General features: G+C 35.4%; 1 protein-coding gene and 1 pseudogene across 2 annotated transcripts in view; both read right to left on the bottom strand.

Annotated features, from left to right (window-relative positions):
- Znf385d (zinc finger protein 385D) overlaps positions 1 to 18,758 on the bottom strand; it is a 1,018,268-nt gene that overhangs the window by 475,462 nt on the left and 524,048 nt on the right. The window lies entirely within an intron of this gene.
- Positions 11,260 to 18,758, bottom strand: part of LOC147826431 (U2 small nuclear ribonucleoprotein B'' pseudogene) — a 32,665-nt pseudogene continuing 25,166 nt past the window's right edge. Inside the window, exon 1 of the transcript XR_015439543.1 lies at positions 11,260 to 18,758. This exon is cut by the window's right edge and continues 25,166 nt beyond it. The product of XR_015439543.1 is annotated as a U2 small nuclear ribonucleoprotein B'' pseudogene (transcript).

Genomic DNA, 18,758 nt, shown 5'->3' with positions numbered 1-18,758 from the left:
GTCATAATTTATAATCATAAATCAAAGTGACATAACTATCATTCAAATATCAATAAGGCCAAAGAACTTCAAGGTTTTATATTATATTAATTTATGCCAAAATGTGTTCAGTTAACATGGGAAGCTTAGAGTTCTTACATTACAACTATATGATGCATGAAATGAAGGCTTTTGTACTAATGGTGAATGGATGAGAGACAGTTGTCTTCAGTGAGCAATTACTGGGACCAAAGCTGAAAAATCTTAGGTACATATCTGTTGCAAATCACACAGAAATCCACCCAGAAAAAACAAGATCCTAACAGAAATGGAATAGTAACAATAACATGATCCATTAGACATTAGAATCCTATGGTATGTGCACTAATTTTAAAAGACGGTCTTCATATTTTTATCACTTCAGCATATTAGCAAATACTTGTTTCTTTTTTTCTCGTCTTCTTCCTTCTACTCTTCTTCCTTCTCCTTGTCCTCCTCCTCTTTCTCCTCCTTCTTTACTCCTCTTCTTTTTCCCCTCCCCTTTTTCCTCCTTTTGCCTCCCCCTCCTCCCCTTTCCTCCTCTTCCTATTTATTTTAAATATATCCTGTTTTATTTTCAAGGATTGCTTGGCAACCCTATTTATAATTTATAAATTTAAAATTACTGTCAGTCTAAAATACATATTTGAAACTCTCATGGCAAAGTAAAGCATATTATTTCACACATGTAAATGAGATAGGAAACAAAAACTATTTTCTAGCATCCTAATAGGTGAGTAGAGAATATCATGTTGTACAAGAATACACACAGCATCTCAATTACAGTAATACTTGCCTTAACTTCATTTTTATTGCACTATGGATATGTTATCCATCTGTTATGTGGACACTTAAGGCAAATTGTGCTTTCTTGAATTTGACTATTTTTAAGAGGTGAAATTTTTACACTTCTGTATATTTTACAGATTGCCTAAAACACAGACTACTACAATTCTTCAGATGACAGGAATTATGAGAAAAAATAAGATCTGTCTGGTCTCTGTTTCACTTGGAGTTTATTTTTTTTTTCAATGTTAAAAAGGCTGATTTACCCTCCTACAAAAGCTGTGTGCTGTATAACAATGTTTTGAGGAACCCAGAAACAACTTTATACAAACTCATTAAGCCATAGATTATGCCAAAAGAAAGAAATTACTTTATTGTTGAATTTTAGTACAACCTTTCTAATGCTAATAGGTTGGTATATTTTGGCAGGATAGATATACAATGTCAAACAGTATAAAGTTAAGATGAGACTCAAAATTCTGTTCAGAGACACACAGGTATTCTATTACCAAGTTCCCTAATGCTGTACGTAGAAATCAAAATAGGTTTTTACATTATTATGTCTACCATTATTGGCTACAATGCCACACAGAAACTATCACAAACCTTTAAATCTAGTTTCTTGCAACACCTGAGTCCTCATGCCCTACAAAGGCACATATGCTACATTTGAAAAGTAGCCTTGATGATGACAAGATGGAACAAATGGTGCTGAGAGCAGCTTGGCAAAATCTACTAAATTGAATAAGCACCTTTAATGTATGTTCAGAGGGATCGATAATAAATACTTAACCAGCTAAATATAGGCTTACAATGTATAAACTGAGCGTAATGGTGTACACCTGCAATCCTAGCACACTGGGAGGCTGGGGCAGGAGGACCATAAATTTGAGTCCAGCCTGGACAACTGAGTGACAGTAAAACTGTCTCAAAACAAACTAAAACAGGGGATGGCCCAAACTGAAGTACTGAAAAAAAAGAATATCACATGTTGTATGTGATGCAGCACGTAGATGTCCTTCTAGCAGGAAAAAAAATCTAGCATATGAAAGTGAATTTTTATTGCTATGAACAAAAGAAAATAATGTATTTTGTAATTACATAAGTAATTTGTTAATGCCACCTATTTTGGATACAGATTAGGATTTTGCACCATAAAACAAAAAATTAAGCCTGGAGCCAATCTAAGATTTCATTTAAGCTTCTTGCCAAAGTAGTACTAAAAGCTGTTCAATAAAGTAGGTATGGATCCTTAAATATAAAATTGTAAATTATCAATAAGCAAATTTTTCTTTAATTTATATGAAAGCTGATAAACTCAAAACTGATAAAAGATGATTTTTTATAAGTAGAAATCATAAGACTCAACAAAGGTACTATGCTTTTGTAAACTGTTTTAGAATTTAAACAAGAACTCTTCCAAATGTACAAAATACACATTGCCATTGTTAAATTTGAGCAATCATTCCAAAAACATACACTAAACAAATTACAGCTTCAAATTTAATGAACATTTTATTGATTACTAGCTAAACATTTTAGAAATTATTTTTCCCCCACAAAAAGGTTATATTTTTCCTGATGAAATATATCTCAATTGTCAAAAAGCCATGTCTGGACGGTTTCAACCCCTTTTGATCAGCTATAATTTAAAATGCTCAAGCATTCAAGGTAGGTATACAGAGACTGAATAATTCCATTTTTAACTTTTAAATTTACTATTATTTTTCCTTTTTTCCTTTTTTATTTTTAAAATTAATTTTATTGGTGCATTATAGATAGATAGATAGATAACATTCATCATATGGAATCTGAGCTATATATGACATATCTTGGTTCTTCTTTCTTCCCATTTCCCTCCCCTCCCTTCAACTTCTTTTCCTCTTATTTTTAAAGGCTTTGTTTCAATTTTTTCTTCTATTCTCCTTTTTTCCTTTCCCTTTCTTCCTTTCCTTTACCCTTTCTTTAGTTCTCCTTCTCATTTGAACATTTTCTTCCTATTTCACACTATTTATAATACATTTTGGTCCTTATTTATACTTTCCATTTCTCACAGTGATAATGAACATGTGTATCCGATTTATTTCACTTAAGAGTGTGTTCTCAAGGTGCATCCATTTACCGAGAAATGTTTCGAGTTTATCCTTCTTTATGTTAAAGTAGTACTCCATTCTTTAAAAATAAAACTACATCTTCTTTATCTATTCAATGGTTGATGGGTATTTGGGCTGTTTCCAAGATTTACCTATTGCAAACTGTGCTGCTATAAACATGGGAGTTCACATATTGCTGTGAATTGTTGGGAATACCAACAAGGGAGAATAGCTGGGTCAAAAAGAGGGGATCAACAGCCAACAGCCAACAGAATGAAGAGACAACCCACAGAGTGGGAAAAAATTTGTCAACTATTCCTCAGACAAAGGACTAGTATCTAGACTATAAAAAGAACTCAAAAAAATCAGACATCCCAAATCTCAAGATCTCATCCAAAAATAGGCATCAGAAATGAATAGACACTTATCAGATGATGAAATAGAAACAGCAAATAAATATATGAAGAAAATGTTCAACATCTCTGGTCATTCAAGAGATGCAAATTAAAACAACACTGAGATTCTATCTCACTCCAGAAAGAATGGCTATTATCAAGAATCAATTAATAAAAAATGCTGGCAGAACTACAGAGAAAAAAGACCCTTCTCCACTGTTGGTGGGAGTGTAGACTGATGCAACCACTGTGGGAATCAAGTGTGGTATTGCTCCAAAAATTAAATTTACTTTTTTTTTGGTTATCGGGGATCAAACTCCGGTCCTTGCGCTTGCACAGCAGGCAGTGAAACAACTGAGCTAAATCCCTGGCCCTAAATTTACTTTTAATTGACAAAGAATCATGTATATTTCTGTGGTACAATGTGACGCTTCATCTGTGTATACATTGTAGAAAGACTCAGTCAAGGTAATTACCTTATCTATTACCTCATCAAACAATCTTTGTAGTTAAAATGTTAAAAATCTATTTAAGCAATTTTGAAATATATATTCATATAATAATATATTGCAATGTAATAGATCTCTAAATTTATTCCTGGAGTCTAAATAAAATTTTATATAGTTTTGACCAACAGCTTTTGTTTCCCTTTTTCCCTCTTCCCCAGGCTCAGTAACTACATTTTTATTCTCTGTTTCTATGAGATTGACTTTTTTAGATTCCACACATAAGTGTGATCATACAGTATTTGTTTTTCTGTGTCTGGGTTTAGTTCACTTAACATATTGCCCTCCAGTTCCATCCAAGAAGAGTATTTTCCTCCATTATATAGATACTATATTTTCTTTTGTTATGTCTTTCTTTTTAACTGACATATGACTACATATTTATGGAATACAGTATGAAAATTTGATACATGTACCCAATGTACAATAATCAAATCAGGATACTTAGTATGTTCTTCTCCTTACATATTTAACATTTATTTTTGTGTGTGTGTTGGGAATCTGCAAACTCATCTATTCTAGTTACTTATAAAATGTATAATAAATTGCTATGAACTATAGTTGCCCTGTGTTGGACAGCATGAGAATTTACTCCTCCTAAGTAACTGTATTTTGGTACCATATTCAATCTTCCTCTGTTCTCAGGTTCATTTTCCTTCCAAACTACTAGTGATCACTATTCTACATTTCACTATGAAATTTTAAAGCTCCCACATACGAATGAGAACATGTAGTGTTTGTCTTTCTGCCCCTGGCTTATTTCACTTAACATAATCTCCTCCATTTCCATTCAAGTATTCATTACCCATTCATTCACTGATGGACATTCTCAACTTACTTGCATATTTTGGCTATTGTGAATAGTACTGGAATAAATGTTGGAATGTAGAAGTATTTTCAATGTATTGATTTGGACTCTTTTAGCCATATATCCAGAAGTGGGATTGCCAGATCAACAAGAATTCTATTTTTAGCTTTATCCATAAGATAATGGGCAAGCTCCAGTATTGGTTTCAACATGCTAAAAATAAGACTTGATTCAAGACATCCTGTTCTACCTAGTATGGCTATTTAAGCTATCAAAGAATAAATAAAGCTGCTGTTAACTTTAAAGAGGTATGATTCAGGCAAGAAACAGCATTATCATATCTGATCTCTGACTGTACAATTTGCAATAATTATTTCATATTTAAAACCATAAATGGGCTCCATTGCTCCCAGAACAGAGGCAGGGGGTTCTGGGCCAATGATCCACCACTCCCAGCCCAGAGGAAGAAGATTCCAGGCCGCATTACCACCATTCCCAGCACAGAGGAGGTGAGCCCTATGGGTGCCAACAGCATGCCCCACCCCAGCAAAATGAGAATACATGTAAACAAGTCTCAAAACAAGATTTCCAGATCACCTACAGCAACCCCAAAGGAAAGGAGATGGAACACTGATACTCAACCACCTGGACTCCCTGAACTGGCAACAAAAGAGGATCTGGAAAAAATGAAATCAGAAATAATTTCTCAGATAACAGGAGAAATTGTGCTCCTAGTGCAAGACATGATTAATAAATCTAGAGAGGAGCTGAGGAACATGATGGAATCCCAACATAGGAAACAAATGGAATCCATAAACAGATGCAAATAGATTTCCAGGAGATTAAAAACTCCACTGCAACTCTACACAGCAGAATGAGCCAATGTGAGGATGGAATTTCAGATATAGAAGATAAGATTGCAATTAGCGACCAGGAAAAAAAAATTGCTTAAAAATTGCTTCAAAATTTTAAGGGACCATGAGAAATCAATATAGCAGTGGCTAGAAGATTCAAAGCGGAATAATATAAGACCAACTGGAGTCAATGAAGAAACAAGAGACAGTGCAGATGGCATAAAAAAACTGTTCACAGAAGTAATGGCAGAAAACTTCCCAAGCAGGGGAAATGAACTTGAGATACAGATAAGTGAGGCATATAGGACTCCAAAGAGCCTTGATCAAAAAAATCTACATATAGGCATATAATTGTTAAGATTCCAGAAACACAACAGAAGAACAAAGTTCTACAAGCAGTTAAAAGAAAAGAAACAAATCACATACAAAGGAAAGCCCATCAGAATCAAAGCAGACTTCTCAATGCAAACCCTCAAGGCAAGAAAAGCTTGGAGTGAAGTATTTCAATTCCTAAAGGAAAGCAGCTTCCGACCCAGATTGATGTACCCTGAAAAACTATCTTTCAAAATTGATGGAGAAATAAGATACTTTCATGACAAACAGCACCTTAGGAACTCCATGAAAACCAAACCAGCATGGCAAAAAATTTTAGACAATATCCTAGAAAAAGACAATGAGGATCACAACCCCAGGAAGCACAGCAGAATGAATCCATTGGGTGCGACAAGAAATTAAATGTAAAGGGGGAGAATGCAACAAAAAGAAAAAGTCATGACAATGATAAGTCAGTACGTATCAGTTGTAACCATCAATGTTAAAGGCCTCAATTCACCAATCAAAAGAAATAGACTGGCAGAATGAGTCAAGAAGCAATATCCATCAATATGCTTCTTAGAAGAAACACACTTAATTCAAAAAGAAACTCATAAACCGAAAGTTAAAGGGTGGAAAACAATACCCCAAGCGACAGGAACCCCCAAAAAAGCAGGAGTAGCTATCCTCTTTGCAAATCAAGTAGATTTCAAACCAACACTGATTAAGAGAGACAAAGAAGGACACTACATCCTTGTAAAGGGAACAATCCAACAGGAAGAGATGACAATCACAAATATCTATGCACCAAATGCTAGTGTCCCAACTATAAAAAACAAATACTAACAGACATGAAAAGTCATATAAGCACTAATACAATCGTACTGAGGGAAGTCAATACTCCACTGTCACAAATAGACAGATCAACTTGACCAAAAATAAGTAATGAAATACTACAACTCAATCGAACTCTTGAACAAATGAACTTAACAGATGTTTACAGAGTCTTCCACCCCACAAAATCAGAATACACATTCTTCTCAGCTTCACATGGACTATTCTCCAAAATACACCACATACTCGCTCATAGAACATGTTGAAGTAAGTGCAAAGGAATTGAAGTTATCCCCTGTATATTATCAGACTTTCATGCGATGAAATTGGAGATCAATAGCAAAAGAAACTGCAAGAATTTCATAAACACATGGAAATTGAACAACACACTTCTGAATAACCAATGGGTCACAGAGGAAATGAAAGAAGAAATCAGACAGTTCCTTCAATTAAATGACAATGACAATACAACATATCAGAATCTATGAGACACAATGAAAGCAGTCTTACAAGGGAAATTCAACTCAGTGAATATTCATATTAGGAAAACAGAGCAAGCCCAATTAAACAGCCTGATGCTGAACCTCAAGCTTCTAGAAAAAGAAGAGCACGACAAACCCAAAGCTTATAAAAGGGAGGAAATTATAAAGAGCAGAGCTGAAATCAATGGAATGGAGACTAAAAGAAAGATACAAAAAATCACTGAAGCCAAGAGTTGATTCTTCGAAAGAATCAACAAAATCGACAAACCCTTAACCAACCTTGTCAGCAAAAGGAAAGAAAAGGCCCAAATCCATGCAATTAGGAATGAAAAGGGTGAAATTACAATAGACCCAGCAGAAATCCAGAGGATCATCAGTACCTACTTCAAGAACCTATATGCCAATAAGATGGAAAACACAGGAGAAATGGGCAGATTCCTAGATACATATGAATTACCAAAGTTGAATGAAGAAGATCTAAAAATTCTAAACGACCCAGTATCAATAAATGAAATTGAAAACATAATTAAAAACTTATCAACTAAGAAAATCCCAGGTCCTGATGGCTTCACTGCTGAATTCTACAACACATTTAGAGAGAAAATACTGCCACTACTGTTTAAACTCTTCAATGAAATTGAAAGGTAAGCAATACTCCCAAATTCATTCCTGGAAGCAAGCATCACCTTGATCCCCAAAGCGGAGAAAGACCCAACTAAAAAAGAGAACTATAGACCAATCTCACTAATGAACATAGATGCAGAAATCCTTAATAAGATACTGGCAAATAGAATGAAGAAGATCATTAAGAAGATCATACACCCTGACCAAGAGGGATACATCCCAGCGATGCAGGGATGGTTCAACATATGCAAATCAATCAATGTAATACACTATATCAATAGAGCCAAGGACAAAAATGATATGATCATCTCCATAGATGCAGAAAAAGCATTTGACAAAATCCAACATGCATTTATGATAAAAACTCTACAAAAAATTGGAATAGAAGGTCTCTACCACCTCAATCTGATAAAAGCCATCTATGAAAAACCAACAGCCAATATCATACTGAATGGTCAAAAACTGAAATTTTTCACACTAAAATCAGGAACAAGACAAGTATGTCTAATATCACTACTCCTGTTCAATATAGTTTTGGAAACATTAGCCATGACAATTAGACAAGAGAAAGAAATGAAAGGAATAAAGATAGGAAATGAAGAAGTCAAATTGTCATTACTTACAGATGATATGATACTCTCTATAGAAGACCCCAAGAAATCCACCAAAAGTCTTCTAGACTTAATAACCAAGTTCAGTAGAGTAGCTGGATGCAAGGTCAACACAAAAATCAATAGCTGTCCTCTACATAAACAACAAACTCACTGAGACAGAAATAGGGCAAACAACTCCTTTCACAATAGCATCCAAAAAACTGAAATACCTAGGAATCAACCTAATGAAAGAAATCAAAGACCTCTTCTCTGAAAACCATAGCACTCTGAAAAGAGAGATTGAATATGATATCCGAAAACGGAAAGACATCCCCTACTCCTGGGTAGGAAGGATCAACATAGTGAAAATGGCCATACTTCCAAAACTGCTATATAGATTCAATCCAATCCCAATTGAAATCCTAGCAGCATACTTCACGGACCTTGTGAAAACCAATCCAAAATTTCATTTGGAACAAGAAGAGACCCAGAATAGCAAAAGCAATTCTAGGTAAGAGAGACATGGCAGGGATTATCACAACCCCCAACCTGAAACTATACTACAAAGCTTCTGTGATAAAAAAAAAAAAAAAAAAAAAAACCAGCACGGTATTGGCAAAGAAACAGACCTGAGGACCAGTGAAACAGATTAGAAGATGCAGAAACAACCCCAGACACACTCAACCACCTCATCTTTGATAAAGGAGCCAAACACCCTCACTGGAGGAAAGATAGCCTCTTTAAGAAATGGTGCTAGAAAAATTGGATTTCAATTCACCAAAGATTAAAACTAGACCTATATCTCTCACCATGCACTAAACTAAAATCAAAATGGATTAAAGATCTAAATATTAAAATAGAAATGCTGAATCAGCTGGAACAGAGGTTAGGTAGAACTCTTGAAGACATTGGTGTAGGCAAAGATTTTATGACTAAAATCTCAGTTGCCCGTGAACTAGCACAAACAATCAACAAGTGGGATCTCTTCTTATTAAAAAGCTTCTGCACAGCAAGAGAAACCAGCAACAGTGTGAAGAGACAACCCACAACGTGGGAAAAAATCTTCACCTGCTGTCCTCAGACAAAGGTCTACTATCTAGAATCTAGAAAGAACTTAAAAAAAAGACCTCCTAAATTTAAAGACCCAATCCAAAAATGGGCATCTGAAATGAACAGACATTTCTCAGACAAAGAAATAGAAATAGCAAATAAACATACGAAAAAATGTTCAACAACACTGGTCATTGGAGAGATGCAAATGAATACAATGCTGAGATTCTACCTCACTGTAGAAAGAATGGCTGCTATCAAGAAATCAACCAATAACAAATGCTGGCGGGGCTGTGGGGAAAGAGAAACCCTGCAAACTCCTGGTGGGAGTGCAGACTGGTGCAACCACTCTGGATATTAGTATGGAGATACCTCAAAAGACTAGGACTAGAAGTTCCATTTGACCCAGCTATTCCCCTGCTTGGTACCTTCCCCAAAGAATTAAAAGAATCATACTACAGTGATATATGTGCACCCATGTTCATAGCAGCACAATTTGTAATAGCTAAAACTCGCAAGCAGCCCATTTGCCCATCATATGGAGATTGGATAAAGGTAATGTGTTTTTTTAATAAAATGGAGTACTACTCAGCCATAACAAATGAGAAATTAGAGACATTTATAGCTAAATGGATGCACATTGAGGCCATACTCTTAAGTGAAACAAACAGGACACACATGTGTAAATACCAAACAGTTTTTCTAGTGTGAGAAACTGAAAATGTAAAGATTAAAAGGTATAATAATATGAAATAGGAAGAAAAGGGGCAAAGGGGAAGGGGAAGTGGGAGGGGTAGAAGGAAAGAAGGGAATGGAATTAACATGAAAAAATGGAAACAAAGCCTTTGTAAATGGGGAGGGATGGAGGGGTTGAAGGGAGGACGGGGAAGGGGGAATAATAAGAACCACAAGAGATTATGTAATGGTGCAAATTTCCAATAATGAATGTCATTATATTCTATACCTAAAATGTACCAATAAAATAAAATAAATAAAATAAATAAAACCACAATTGTCTTTCTCCACACTATCTTAATTAGAAGGACAACCGCCACACAAACATTTTGTTCAGTCTGTCACTGTTAGCTAATTTCATTGGGAATCACAATCACACACACACACACACACACACACACATACACACACACACATTTTTCCTTCATCAACTAGCTGTTAGTATTTTTCAGAACACTACTGCTTTTTAGAGTAATAGATAAGTCTACTACTACTTTTGCATCCTACATATAGAATCTGACCAGAATTCATTTCTCCATCACTACCAGTGCTGGCTAAGCAACATCTAACATCTCCCACCTAATAAGTTTTCCAGGTTTCAGGTCCTTTGCACAACTGTCTCCTCCTCGAATAGCACTCTTTCCCACTAGCTTGACAAAGCTAACATTCATTTCTTTAGGAAATCTTCTCAAATGTCACCTTGTCAAAGATCTTTGACAACACCCTAAGCTGGACTCTCTTCTACACTTTGTGCTTAGCTTTTCTTTTCACTATAGCACTTATGACTGCTTGAAATATTATTAAAATTGTGAACATATATTTATTGTCCTCTCAAAACAGTATAGTACAAGCTCCTTGAGGGCAGAAACTTTGTGGTAGTCACTGCTCTAGCTCCATGATTTTCAACAGCACCTGGCATTATTAGGTACTCAATAATTAATTATAAAACAAATCATGTGGGAAAAAACAAATATAATGAGTCAGTAAATAGGCAGCTTCTACTGAATTTATCCATCTTAGTAAGAGATTTGATTTGAAAAAGATAAAATTTTGAACAAAATATCTTCTCTAGAAATACTAAAATCTGATTTTGAAACTATTCCATAATTTAGATTAATAAGTTTTTTATAAAATACTTTCTTACATAACTAATATTTTAACATGATTTATATTCTGCAGTATTTGATATCTAATTTGTGTATGTACTTTAGTACTATCACATATAGTTTAGTTAGAAATATGTAAATTTACACATAATAAAGAATAGAAATTGATTTGTATTAAATGTGTAAAGATAGCTACCTGTCACATTACATAGCATTATAAGGCTTATTTCTATGAGCATGTTTGTAGTTGTAGTTTCCATAGTACATGACCCACAAGGTTGTAAACACTTTGAGGACAAAAACTATCTTTTCTTTTACATACACTCTCAACACTGTGTAAAACTGTAACACAGCATATATGTGTTTTAAAAGAATGAATTCTATTGAATTGAAGACACTGAAGGCATTCTAGATAAGCAAATAAGAGTATGTTGTTCTTATGCAGTAACAACACATTCTTAGGGGCAGGAGCTTAAAATTCACACCAATTAATCTAGATCCCTTTAAATAGGATGGTTTTACATATCACCCTTTACATTTAAATGGTTATTATGCTTCATTAAAGCATTGCTATTCAGACTCTGTGATTATAATGAAATGATTATAATGAAATGGCAAAACCACCTGTGAGACATAGGGTTTGATGAGCTTGCAACCCTAAACTTCCAAAGGGACAGGAACATCCACAAACCTAACAGCTTATCTTCAGCAAATTTCACAGCTACTACTACGCTGTCTTGATAACACATTTTCTCTGAAGATGTGATTGATACATATGATTTGAAGCATTGACAGGATACAGCTGATTATGTTAGTATCAGTAACAGAGGGTGCTCCCTAAAACAATTTTAACTTGTATTCACAGTTGAATGGCTATAATGTGTCTATATCCAAGAAGGATAACACAACTGCTGCTGCTATGACTTGCCAGTTGACTTGTACAAAAAAGAAAAAATGCACCCTGGTCAAATCAAGGTTACTGCATCATACAATTTATCCTAATTCTCTCATTTTCACATAATCTTCTCTTTTATCAAACAGATGGGAGGGTATAACTCAATGATAACATCCTTGCCTAGCATGCACAAGTCCCCGGGTTCAATCTCTATTACCACAAAACAAGCAAGCAAACAAAACCAAACAAAAAATTGTAACAAATGCATTGTACAAATATTAAATATTTTGGAATATAAAAGGATACATATTACCTATACATAGCTAAATAATAGCAAGATAATGTTATGGGTTAGATTCATAGATATAAAAGTATTCCTATGAGTTGATACAACATATAGTGTGCTAGTAAATGTTTTACAAACATCGTACTCAATACCAGATGACCCCCATGGGGTACACATTTTTAAAGTTAGTTTACAGATAAACTAATCTATTAAAATTGAAATGAATTATCCAGACACATACATAGTACGTGGGAAAACCGAAATGTAGCCTCATCTCTTTGCCTGTTCTCACAAAACATTACATATACAGTTTCCTACAGTTTTATTCATTACTAATTAGTTTTCTTTTTCACTAAGAGAAAAACACTGAAGATAAACCCTCTTTTACTTTTTGCATGTGCCTTAAGTATTAGCAAAATGTTGTAGCAGAAACTTCTATCTTCCATAATAAAACCTTATGCCCATTGGTCAGTAACTTCCCAATTCCTCCTACTCTCAGCACTTGGCAGCCATCATTTTTCTTGATGTGCTTAACTAATTTAGATAACTTATGTAAGTTGAATTGTGTAATACTTATTCTTTTGTGACCAGCTTATTTCACTTAGGACAATGTCTTCAAGGGCCATCCATGTTACTGCATATTATACAACATATTGCATATTATACAATTTCCAACATTTTTCTGGCTGAATAATACTTCACTGTACTTGTATATTAGAATTTTCTTATCCATTCATCTTTCACTGGACATTTAGGTTTTTCCCATCTGTTGGATATTGTTAATAAGGCTCCAGGGAACATGGGTATGTTCGTTTCAAAGATCCTGATTTCAATTTTTTTCTGGATACATATACTAAATTAGGATTACTAGATCATATATTTCTAAATATTATTTTCTGAAACCTCCACACTGCTTTCCACAATAGACACCCCTTTTTATAGTCTCACCAACTGTGCACGTGTTTCCAATTTACCCACATTATCACCAACACTTATAGTTTTAAAAAACTTTCTTTACAATCATGAAATGCTCAGACCTATAGGCTAGTCCCTGACCAACTCCACAACTGTGGATTCCACATGTTGGCTCAGCCACTGGCAATATGGAGTTGGCTCTGCATTGTTTCCCCTGTGCATGGGACAGCAGAAGTGCCAGTCAAACAATGGACCTGATCTTGGACAAGGCAAAAATCTGAATGAGGGATTCAACATGGCTGGCTAGAGGAGGAGTCACATCAGAGAAGCTGAGGAAAGATCCACTGAGGAGGAATGATCTGGAGGACCCAACATGGCTGAGGAGAGGAGGAGCCATGTTGAACAGATTCAGAGACCATGAACAAGAAACACAGAGATGAGGAGAATCTATCATAAAAAGAAAGAGACATAAGAGATGGACTAACCAAACACATTGTTGTGACCATGTCTGCATTCTGCTTTGAAAATTCCAACCCAAAGAACACTATTTGGAGACAACTGTAGACCATTCCACAAGGAAGTGAAAACTGCATGGGGACTGAGAGAATCAGCAGCAGTTGGAACCTGCAAGAAAACACTGGATACTGCTTCAAGTGGCCTTCCACAGTAAAGAGTTAGTAAGTGATCTCAGTCTAGTGCCTATGCCCACAACTGTGGAACAAGAGCTGGTGGGGATGCATTTGTAGGGAAGGGCTCAGCATGTGAACCTAGGTCCCAGATCAGCCCATTGTCTCCAAGCCATGCTTCACACTGTCAAATTCCCAGAGTAGATGAGGGGAAAACAGCCATGGGAGACAGCTGCCAGTTGGAGAGCAGGCTGGAGAGAGTCCTGCTGAGGGGCTAGAGGTGGCGAACACAGACCCAGCTTGTGGGGTCAGAGCCCAGATTCAGCCTGAGTTATGTAGGATTGAAAGGTCACATTGTGCCCTGTTCCCACTGAATGCAATGTCTGCATCCAGCACCATTCTTGGGCACAGCCACATTAGACTTCCAGCAGGAATAGAGTTACTTCTTGGCTTGAGCTCTGCCCCTTATCCCTAGGCTGTGGAAAAAAGCCATGATTCCAAAACAGTAGAAAATTTCCTTTTTCTTTTTCTTTTTTGCTGTTCTCTTTTTTCTATTGATTTCCCCCTACTTTTATTCCATTATTTGCCCCTTTTTTCTTTTAAGAGTGTGTGTGAGTGTGTATGTGTGTTTCTTTTCCTCTTGCCCTTCCAGTAGAAGGGAATACTCCCTTGTTCCTTTTTATTCCTTCTACTTTTATCCATATCTTTTCACCTGACTTCTCCTGTTTTTTACCTTTCCTCTATTTTTCTTTTCTTTTCTTTCTTCTCCCCCCTCTTCATCTGTCTCCCTTTAACTTTTTATCTAATATTTATATTAGCTATAGAATCCTCTCATCCCCATTTCTCACTATTGATTTTATACCCAGTTTTCCCTATTATCCCATCTAAATATATAACATACTTCTACTACCATTAGCACCCTTGGCATCCTTCCTATTTCCTCCTTCCCATACCAAATAGCAGAAGACTTAAACACACAGACACACACACACACACACACACATTTTTTTCCTTTTCTTTCTCCCTCTCTGGCATTACCCAGTCCCCAAACCCCTTGGGCTTTAGATAACTGATTCTATAAAATAACCGTTCAATGCTTTTTTAATCATAAAAAGAGACAAAGCAGACCAGGGATTTAGCTCAGTGGCAACATGCCTGCCTTGCAAACATAAGGTCCTGAGTTCAATTCCTGATACCGGGAAAAAACAAAGAGAAAGAGAGAGACAGAGCTACCTCATTTAGTGCATATTAGCTATAGGTCAATATCGGGGCTCTTATGATGCTACACTATAACTGGATTTCTTCGTTAGGCTAAAGAGAAATCCAAAAGTGGGCCTCATGGTATGTTCTAAACTTGCACAGATAGATATTACTACAACTGATTAGCTTGTTAGTACTGTAGCTGATTTGATTGCATAGGAATACTCCTGACTCAGTGGACAATTTCATGCCAGTAAATCAGTCTGATGATTCTACAATCACATCTAGGTAGAGAGAAAGCAAGAATTCCTAACCCAAGAACTTGGACTGGATCAGACTCTACAAGAATCCCTGCAACCTGGAGGAAAGAAGCCCTGACTGCAAATTAGCTTCAGTATTGCAGTGGAAGATTCAGAGGTGTGAGGCCCCAGACTCTCTTGCAAAGAATCAAATATGCACTATCCCTTTGGAATATTTAATCTATGTTCCCATCGAATATCTTTTGAGCTTTAGTTTGTTTCCTGATTTATTTAGTAGTGTAGGGTCATGTTATGTTCATTTATGGTTTTTTGTGTTTATTGGGTTTTTACTTTTGTGCAACTTTTTTCTTCCCTTGGCACTGATTTGATAGGTGTCTAAGTTTTCTCCCTTACCTCAGCTCCCACTCTACCATCTTCACCTCAAATCCCCAAAACAGTACTATGGAAGAGAATCAAGGATAGGGAAACTTCCCCGGTCATATTCAACTATTTAATCTTTGACAAAAGGTCCGAAAGTATATGTTAAGAGCACAGATAGCCTATTCCACAAGTGGTGGTGGGAAAACTGGTTATCTGTTTGCAGAAAATTGAAACTGGATCCCTATGTCTCACCATGTACTAAATTAAAATCAAAAGGGATTGAAGACCTAAACATTAAAGCTGAAACATTAAACCTTCTGGAAGGTAAAGTAGGTAAAAAACTTTAAGTCATTGGTATAGCAAAGGTTTTATTAAACAGAATCTTAATCACATAATAAATAGCAGCAAGAATCAACAAATGGAATTATATCAGACTAAAAAGATTATCTGCAACAAAAGAATCAATCAGTAAAGGGAAGAGAAAACCTAGAGAATGGGAAAAAAATTTGCCAGGTATTCCTCAGACAGAGGACTAATGTCTACAATGTACAAAGAACTCGAAACATCAAAAAACCTGAAATGAAAGACCTACTCAAGAAATGGGCAAGAAAAATGAGCAGATATTTCACAGAAGAAGAAATACAAATGGTCAACAAATATATGAAAAAATGTTCAACATCTCTGGGCATTACAGAAATGCCAATTAAAACAATGCTAAAATTCCACCTTACTCTGCAAAAAATGGTAATTGTTAAGAAATCAAAAGAACAAAAAACAAATGCTGGCATGGCTGTGTTAAAAAAGGTGCCCTTCTTTATTGTTGGTGGGAATCCAAACTAGTTCAACCATTAAGGAAATCAGTATGGAGATTTCTCAAAGAACTAAAATTAGAATTTCCATATGACCCAGATATTCATCTACTATGTAACTTCCTCAAAGAGCTTAAGTCACCATACTATAGGTATACATACATACCAATGTTTATAACAGCACAATTTGTAATAGCTAAATCCTAGAAGCAGAATGTATACCCATTAACAGACAACTGGATAAAGAAAATGTGGTATCTTTATATAATGGAATACTCCTTGGCTCTAAAGAATAACAAATTTGAGACATTTGTAGGAAGATGAATGCTCGTGGAAAATATAATATTCAGTGAAATAAGTCAGACACACAAGATTACCATATGGCATCTCTCATTTGAGTGAGGCAAAATACAAATAAAATCATAAAGGATGGACAGAAAGGGACAAGCGGATGGATCTCTTGCAATAGAGAAGTGGTCCAAGGGAACAAGGGTGAGGAATGAGGAGAACGGGAAGAGGAAATAAGAATAAAGATATGCCATATACAGGAACCTAATAATCCCAATTAATGTAAACATTATATGCAATATTGCAAGCTAAGACAAATAATATCAACAATATTTTATTTGATACTAAATTAAATGAGATTGTTTACTAAGTTTTCTTTTAGGATTATTAATATATGCAAACACAAGTGATCTGTGTGAATTTTGTAACCTGAAACTTTTCTGAAGACAAATAATTTTACAATACTTCTTCCTTTTTTTTTCTTTTGGCAGTGCAAGGGATTAGACTTGGAGCTTCACTCATGTTACATGAGGCCTGTACGCTAAGCTACATCCCCATACTTATTTTATTTTAAGACAGGGTCTCACTAGGTTGTCCAACCTGACCTCAACCTTATGATCCTCTGGCCTCAACTTCCTGAGTAGCTGGAATTATAATCATATGCCATTATGCTCAGCTTACTTCCTTCTGCTTTGGATGCCTTTTATTTCTTTTTCTTACTTAATTGCTCTAGTTAGAACTTTCATTTCTTATTTTCATGGTTGCATAATCTTTCTTTTCTCTTCATCATTCTCCCCAACTTTGAATTAAATCATAACTTCCTTCATGTCTTTATTATATTTCTATTCTCTTTGGATTCCATTTTACTCTTGTTTAGGCTTTCTTTTTACCTCATATCTGGAATACTAAACTGCATTTTTTGCTGTAATTTATCCTACCTGAAGTTGCCAAATGGAGCCTACCTAAATATCATTTTTAAGCTATTTAACTTCTTCCATAGTCTTATTTTCTGAAGATTCCCAATTTGCTGCAGGACGAAATGGTTTTGATACTGCCATGTGATTCTCATTTCTCCTTTGTTCAGGCTTTCTCACATACAAAATATGCTCTCATATCCCCCTCACCTAGCTAGAATCCAAACCAGTCTTAATATCCAGCTCTCATTCCATCCAAACAGCAACAGCATTGTCATTTCATAATTGTCATCACTATCTTTGTCATCATCAAAATCAAGGTCTATTTCTACAATTCCCACAGAAGAGCTACTCCAAGAGTAGATCTCAAAGATCCAGCTTGTCAGAAGTTTTCTGCAGCCTCACAAGAAGGATTGAAATTAAACATTTCCAAATCTTGGTATCAATTTAGCATTGTTGTGACATTTCCATATCATTTGACCATATCAGTTCTCAGTATATGAGAAATTGAGGTAAGTTTTTAGCCATTTGGAATCACCTAAAACAATTTTCTCATGAGGTAGTACAAAAATCCAAGAAAAAATGTTAGTACTATATTATTTCATCATACCTTTTGAAGTACTGCTTTCTAATCATTCAGAAAATTCTTTCACATAATATTCAATTTATGCAGTTGATGTTAAGAATATTATTTGCATCTTATAAACAAAATGAGAAACAACAACAAAAAAGGAAATCCACAAATAATGAGGTATAAGCAAGGTATGTGATTTGCAAAAAAACACATATCTTACAAGTGGTAAAGATTTTGTTTCAAATCTAGTGATTTATCATTTCTTTCTGTCCTACAGTGGAGACTATATAAAAGAAGAGTCCCCATTCAGCCTGGCCAAAATGTGACACAAATAATTGGAGGATGTTAATACCTGTATCTAGATGTCCCCCTGAAGCCTCATGTGACCATAGGTGGGGCTTTTCAGAGGTGGCTGGATATAGGGTGTGTGATTCT

This window comes from Heterocephalus glaber, unplaced genomic scaffold (assembly GCF_053883595.1).
Source record: "Heterocephalus glaber isolate CG9 unplaced genomic scaffold, H.glaber_assembly_v1.0 deba00001472, whole genome shotgun sequence".
In the NCBI taxonomy this organism is placed as follows: Eukaryota; Metazoa; Chordata; class Mammalia; order Rodentia; family Bathyergidae; genus Heterocephalus; species Heterocephalus glaber.
The sequence above is the reverse complement of the archived record's forward strand: the minus strand, read 5'-3'. Positions and strand labels throughout refer to the sequence as shown.